The sequence below is a fragment of the Lipotes vexillifer genome, unplaced genomic scaffold (assembly GCF_000442215.2).
Source record: "Lipotes vexillifer unplaced genomic scaffold, Lipotes_vexillifer_v1.1 scaffold447, whole genome shotgun sequence".
Classification (NCBI taxonomy): Eukaryota; Metazoa; Chordata; class Mammalia; order Artiodactyla; family Lipotidae; genus Lipotes; species Lipotes vexillifer.
Window position 1 is genome coordinate 1125220 of NW_006786302.1, and position 6885 is coordinate 1132104.

Here is a 6885-nt window from a genome sequence, read left to right on the forward strand (position 1 = left end):
AAAAAAAAAAAAAAAAAAAAAGTTAGTCCTGAATCTTCAAAGTCAAGGTCAAGCTTCACTCAGATCCCATCTGTGAATCTGATCTGACCGAGAAAAAGCCTCATCTCTACACACGTCTGAATAGTTAAGTTAATTGTTACACTGGGTAACTAATAAAAAATAGTTCAATACAGGCAATAATCACTAGATGTATGTACACAAATATCCAGTGGTGTTGGGCATTCCATTTATGGAAGGAACTGTTTATGATTGCTTTTCCTTCTAGAAAGCTTATCAAGTCATTAATGCCTGAAATGATCTATTATTCAAACACGAGTTTTAAAATGTGACATAGCCATAAAAAGACATGATACGACTTGCAGGTAAAAAATGTTCTCTGGTTTTCAGACTTCGTAATGGGGGTGGCATGGGGTTGGGGGAGGCCCTCATCGGCCCAATGTTAAACGCTGGCTAAGTCCTACGGACGCCTACACCCCCGCTGCAGGCTGAAAAAGTCTGTTCCAGGGCTAGACGGGCCCACACCTCCAGATCACCGAGTAGGCCACATGTAAACAGCTAATATTCTTTGGCATAATCATTAACATTCGTTGCATTGAAAAGAAAATTAGGGAGAGACCATAATTGCATGTATTTGAATCATTGCTTTTGTACCTCATTTTATCTAAATTTGTAGAGCAGAAGGCATCCTTTATTAAGCACTTTACTTTCATTACTAAGCCTAAAATAACCCTGCCAGGGACACACGACCCCCATTTGACAGACAAGGAGGCAAAACCCAAGCTGGTAAACACATCCAAATCCTCTCAGCTAATAAATGGAAGCCCAGCTACAAACCCAGGCTGTCTGGTTCCATACATATGCTCTTTCCGGTAAGCGCTAGAAATTATCTGCAACAACCAGCACAAATGAAACAATAAGCTTTAAATCATATTTTTAAAAGTCCACCATCGGTGTAAAATAATAAAAATAAGCTAACGTTTAGACCTTGACATTGTCAATGTGCAGGTATACTGATTTTCACACTTGGTCCTCACGAAAGCATTATAATACGCAGAAAAGGTATCAATACCCCCATTTTTAAAATGAGGACACTGAAATTCTAAAAGTTTAAATGCTTCCCAACACTAGCCTGTAGCAGAGATGGGACGAGGCCAGGGTTTCAGCTCTTTTCATAGAGCCTTGAAAAAAGCAATTTTCAGATTCAATGAAAAGAAGTTCTAAGAAAAGCAAATTATGAACCAGGTAAGCTGGCAGCAGACATTTGAAAAGCCAAAACTGATTATTCAGATTCGGCTCATGATGAGAGTGATTTTCAAACTAACATTACATTAATTTTCTGACAGCATGCTTCTAATTTAGAAAACATTAAAGAACCTTAAAGATGTCTGCCATTTAAATGCTTAAAAAAAAAACCAAGTCAAGCAGAACATATGTTTCTGGCAGACAACATTTACACACAGTAAGTAAAAGTGGAAAATTGTTGTTGTTTTTTAATACAGATGTTAAGAAAAAACTGCCCTTAATCAAGTTTTATATTGAAATAACATCAGGTCTGTCAGATACTCAAATGTTAGATCATTATCACATTGAAAAGCTAATTTAGTTTTAACTAAATATACTTTTCAAATTTTGTACGTAAAATGAAGCCTTGATGTAGTGGGAAGTTCCCCAACTACTCCCCTTTGCCTGCAGATAACAATCAATCGTTATTTTACATCTATCTGACACATATCAAATTCGAGAAATTATGAGGTACCATGTGTGCACTAGAATAAACCAAGATTAAAATGTCAAGAAAACCTCTTTGCAGATAGTTTATCCACCAATATAAAAACCAAATCCACAGGTAAAAGGGGTGAAAACTCTTGATTATACTGACAATCTTATCAGATCTTAATCGCCTTTAAACAACCTGAAATCAATAACTAGTCCTATCTTAATCACCCCTACCTAAATAGACCCAACTTAGACATTGAGAGCAGTCACAGCTGGCTACTGTTGCAATAATTCCCTCTTCTGGGAGTTACAGACCTTATCCTCTGTTGTAATATACAATGAATCCACCTCGCTTCCCTCCGGACAATGGAACTGTTCTCTGCAGAGTCCCAGCTGAGACTCAGAAGGCTCAGGGACCCTCCCATTGTTTACCAAGCACAGTTCAACCAGCAGCGACCGCCCTGCGATCCCTGGTCTACCATGATCTTGCCACCTAAGGTGATTACAGCCGCTTTGAAGGCTGAATAAAGAGTGGGTGTGGAAAGCAGAAGGTCAGGAAAGAATAGGGATACTGTCTGCTTTAACCTTCCAGAAGGGAGGAGGGCCAGGGGCCGGGGAGGGAGGAGGGGCTGAAGCGCTTCACGCTCAGAACTGTTTATTCCTGCCTCCGTGTCCACCCCACCTCCACCCTTTCCAGGCGGCTGAGCATCTGGGCTCTGAGCAGGCAGATTTAACTAAATCCTTTCAGACCTTGAAACTCCAAAGACTCCAAGTGAGACGCAGGATGGTGAGGCTGGATCGGCCCTGATGCACTGCAACCTCGCAACCCAAATGGCCTCACCAGCGGTCTCCCTAAGAAATCACTCCTCAGCAAGAATCCAACAGTACCTGCTCTGTAGCTAGCATTGACTTTTGTTTTAACCAGAAATAATTCTTCTGAAGTAACTGAAAAGGCAGAGCAAACTCAGCAGCCCTTCCCCCACTGACCTCGCGGGCCCCGCAGGACGGGCACTTTGGGGTACACTATTTGAGGGCAGGGGGAATGGTGTCGTGCGAGCATCCCCAGTAACGCGAGAAGCATTTTCAAAACAGGCCAATAAACTCAAAGCGATTAAACCCTCCTGAAAAGCCTGTGAAAACAGAGAACATAATTAATATGTTCACAATGAGCTCTAGGGCTTGTCTGATTGTCTTGGAGCAATCGAGCAAAATCGCAGTGGCTGCGGGCAAGGAACACTCCAGCAGGGTTTCGTGGACGCCCTCATCACTAACATGTGCCTGGGTCTGGTCTGAGAAAGAAGCAAATGTCTTTCGATAACTGAACTCAGTCTCGCACCTTAATTCCTGAAGCCTTCGGAACACACGTGAGTTCATCAGCGGTCAAGCGCCAAGAGCGCTTTTCTGACTGTGCTTTCAGACAAAAAGCCAGCTACCTGGATTGAGTACTTATGCACATCTCACCTAGTCACCACGTTGCCCTGTGATGACAGTAGGAAAGCAGGGTCAGGGATGGCCCCGTACAGCTCCACACAACAGAAGGGGGCACTTCTCTGTTGACAGTTGATTTTTAAGAAAATACAGCAGGCTGGTAAAAAAACCCAAGAGAATTCCCCTCAAATTTCCTGATCAGCAACACATCCTCCTACAGTTTCGAGGCCTTAGTTTTCTGCTTGGATTACTCTTAGGTGATTCTAGCTCAGAAACCGTCTTATACAGTAATGGTGACAGGACTGACCCAGGAAAGCTTGTAATACTTGTGGTCACCATCCTCCGCAATTTATCAAAGTAAAATTTCTGGGTGGAGTCTCCTTTCTAATCGTGAGAGTTCTGTGCAGCATTCCCTAAGAAAGCAGTAGGTCAAGGGCTCGCTTTTATCTACCATCAAAAAAAGTACCAGCGAGAACAAGAGCAACAAAGAGAGACGTTTGGGCTTATAATGCACACGCTCTAAACCTCACGTGCAAAGGCAGGCCTACAGCAAGTCATTGCCCATGAGGTCACTGATGCTCCCAGCCCCATTTTGCACAAGTGGGCGGGCTCGCTGACCTTTAGAAAAGTCTAGCAGGGTTGTTGTCTTTCTTTTCCACATTGAACTACTGTCCTTTAAGCTTTGAATAGCCAATCATGTAACTCACACATGTGCTGGTGATCATTCTTCTGACTTCCTAGCCTCCCCAGACCTCCTCTATCTCGGCTTCTCTCAGAGGAAAGGCTGGGAGATGGATTCAGGCATCATAAATGGTCGGCCGTGACCTTTTCTCCACAGGAAATGGCAACTGACATTTCCCACAAATTAAACATTGTCAGTGGGGTTGATGGGACCATTTGTCCACAGGCTAGTGGAGAGGTGTTCTTGTTGGCCCTTTCACCTAAAAAGAGGGCCCCTAGGAAAGCTAAACACTGGGAACATTTTGAGCTAATAAAAAACTCTAAGGTGAGCGTGTGCTCAGAAAAGGAGCCTTCATGGAAATAGGGTTGCAGCCTGGAGCAGGGAAAGAACAGAGGTCTGGGGGCAGGGAAAAAATACAAGCTGCATCGCTTACTAGCTGGATGACCTTGGGCAAGTCACTAAGTTTTCTCAGCTCTCAGCATCCCTGTCTGTGAAACTGGGGTTATGATAAATATAACAATGATACCCTATGTTGCTGTGAGGTTCACTGAAATATCAAATACATGAGATTAGGCGCCAGGGTCAGACACCTATTTCCTTCACTGAGAATCTAACATGAAAAAATAAAGCAAATAACCAGTCATCTAGGAATGAACCCCGAAATGACTGCCTACCTTAAGATCAAAGATGTAAATGAGAAAACCTCTTTTCAAAAAAATTTTAAAACCCTTAATTTTCTGTTACTTAGCTGTCATGATTTGGATAAACATCATTCAATCAGAAACGCTGTGGGTCAGGGATTAGGCTAAGAGCTAAAAGGCTACAAAATTCAATATCATCTTTCTTGTCCTCAGGGAGCTTACTTCGCAGGACAGATTTACAAAAGTGCCGATTTCACAACAGAGTCACACACACCATACCGTGGCTCTTTCTCTTCCACACTCCTGAATTTCACTCTGTTGTCTATTACACGAGAGTCAGTGATAGGGACTCCCCTGGTGGCACAATGGTTAAGAATCTGCCTGCCAAATGCAGGGGACACGGGTTTGTGCCCTGGTCCGGGAAGATCCCACATGCCGCGGAACAACTAAGCCGGTGAACCACAACTACTGAGCCTGCGCTCTAGAGCCCACGAGCCAGAACTACTGAGCCCATGCACCTCGAGCCCGTGCTCAACAAGAGAAGCTACTGCAATGAGAAGCCCAAGCACCACAACGAAAAGTAGCCCCCGCTCGCCACAACTAGAGAAAGCCCCCGCGCAGCAACGAAGACCCAACGCAGCCAAAAATAAATAATTTTTTTAAAAAAGCAAATGTGCTATTTGAAACGTCTCACTCCAAGTCCCCAACCGCTCTCTTTCCCCACCACTCTCCCCCTCTGCCTCTTTGAACAGGATAAAATAACCACCGGGCTCAGCGGGTTACAGCAGCTTCTGCAGCGCGAGTTTAGGGATACTCAGCAGTTCACTGCTCTGATCCCAGTTTGAACTGCCCACTTCACCACCAAGCACCTTAAAAGCTCACACCCTCCGTCCCACCAGCCAACACCTGGCCTCCATCAGGGACCATCAGCATTTGCTGAGAACACAGGGCGAATCACAAAACCCACTGATAAAGGAGGTTTCGGAGGGAACATATATTTAACTGTCTTAACAGAAACAGGAGATTTACACGGGTGGAGCTATTTACAACCTGCCTATCACAATAAATGAAAACAATTGCTTTCAGGGCAGCCCTCCTTACTTTCAGGTGACCTACCCCCACCCCCAACACTGCCTAAATCCTCTTTCCTGCAGCACCAGCCCTCCTCCTCCTGGAAAAGATGGAGTCAGACTTGTGCCCCAAAGCTCACAGGACCCAGAAGCCCCTTAGAGCGGGCCCCGCCGCCAAGTGCTCAGATAGGACGCAGAGGCTGCGATTCCCTCGAAAGTGCCCCGGCGTGAGCAGGGCATCAAATGGCCTGACACGGAAAACCCAGCTGGTGGACGCTTACAAAGGACCGGCCAGCAGGGCACAGTGGTCCCTCCACTCAGGCCGCACTCAAAAGACTCCTGAACTGCAGGTTTATCACTGAAAACGCCGAGGCCCTCTATCTGCTCTGTGAGCCCCGGGGGAGACCCGGAGGGCCCCCGGCTTTCTGTAACTGGGGGAAGCGGCAGGCGAGCCTGCAGCCCGGGCCGCCACACCCTCCGAACCCCCCTCTCCTCCCACGGAGCCCGGCCCAGAGCCCTTCGGCTGCGGAAAAGCCGCTCCCACAGGCTAGGGGTCTGCGGGTCGGCTGCACATCCAGAAAGTCATCAGGCCCGACACTATGATCAACGCAGCATTAACAGGGACAGAGGGATCCGCGGAAAACAGCAAGACTTCTAGAAACAAGCTAAGTGGGTTGAGAAGCAGCCCGGACCCACAGGTCTTGCTGCTCCTTCCAGAAATTTTGGCTCCGGTTCCCAGCGCCCAGTGTGTGCGGGGCAGGGGGGGGGCAGGAAAGTGAACGGCAACAGGAGAAAGCGCTTTCAGGAGCGGGAGGCGGGGCTCGCGGGTTCCAGCCCGCACCCAGACGTGGGGTCGCCTCCGGGCCAGCGGCGGCGGGGCGGGCTGCGCACCTTGAGATAGTCGTTCTCCGAGCGCAGCTCCTCTATCTCCCGCAGCAGCTCCTCCTCCGCCGCCGCCGCCGGTACCAGCCGGGGCTGCTCGCCCGGGCCGTGCTCCTTGGGGTTCCCAGGGACCGTTCGCTCCGGCGGAGCGCACCCCCCGGCATCCTCCGCCACGCCGGGCCCCGGGGACCCCGCGGGGATCCGGCTCGGGCTGCTCCGACCCCCGAGGGAAGCGGCGAGGGGCGCGGCGAGGAGCGCGGGGAGCTCGGGGCTGCCCGTAGGCGCCCCCCGAGCCGCGGGGCTCGTCGTGGGGGCTCCCCGCAGGGGTTCCCGGTCGCTGGAGCCCGTGCCGGACTCGGCGTCGCTGCTGGCGGCGGGGATCAGGCGCTGCTCGTCGGACAGGGGGTCGGAAGGGCAGTCGGAGAGATCGGAGCTGCTGTCGGTGTGGCTGATGCGCGAGCCGGCG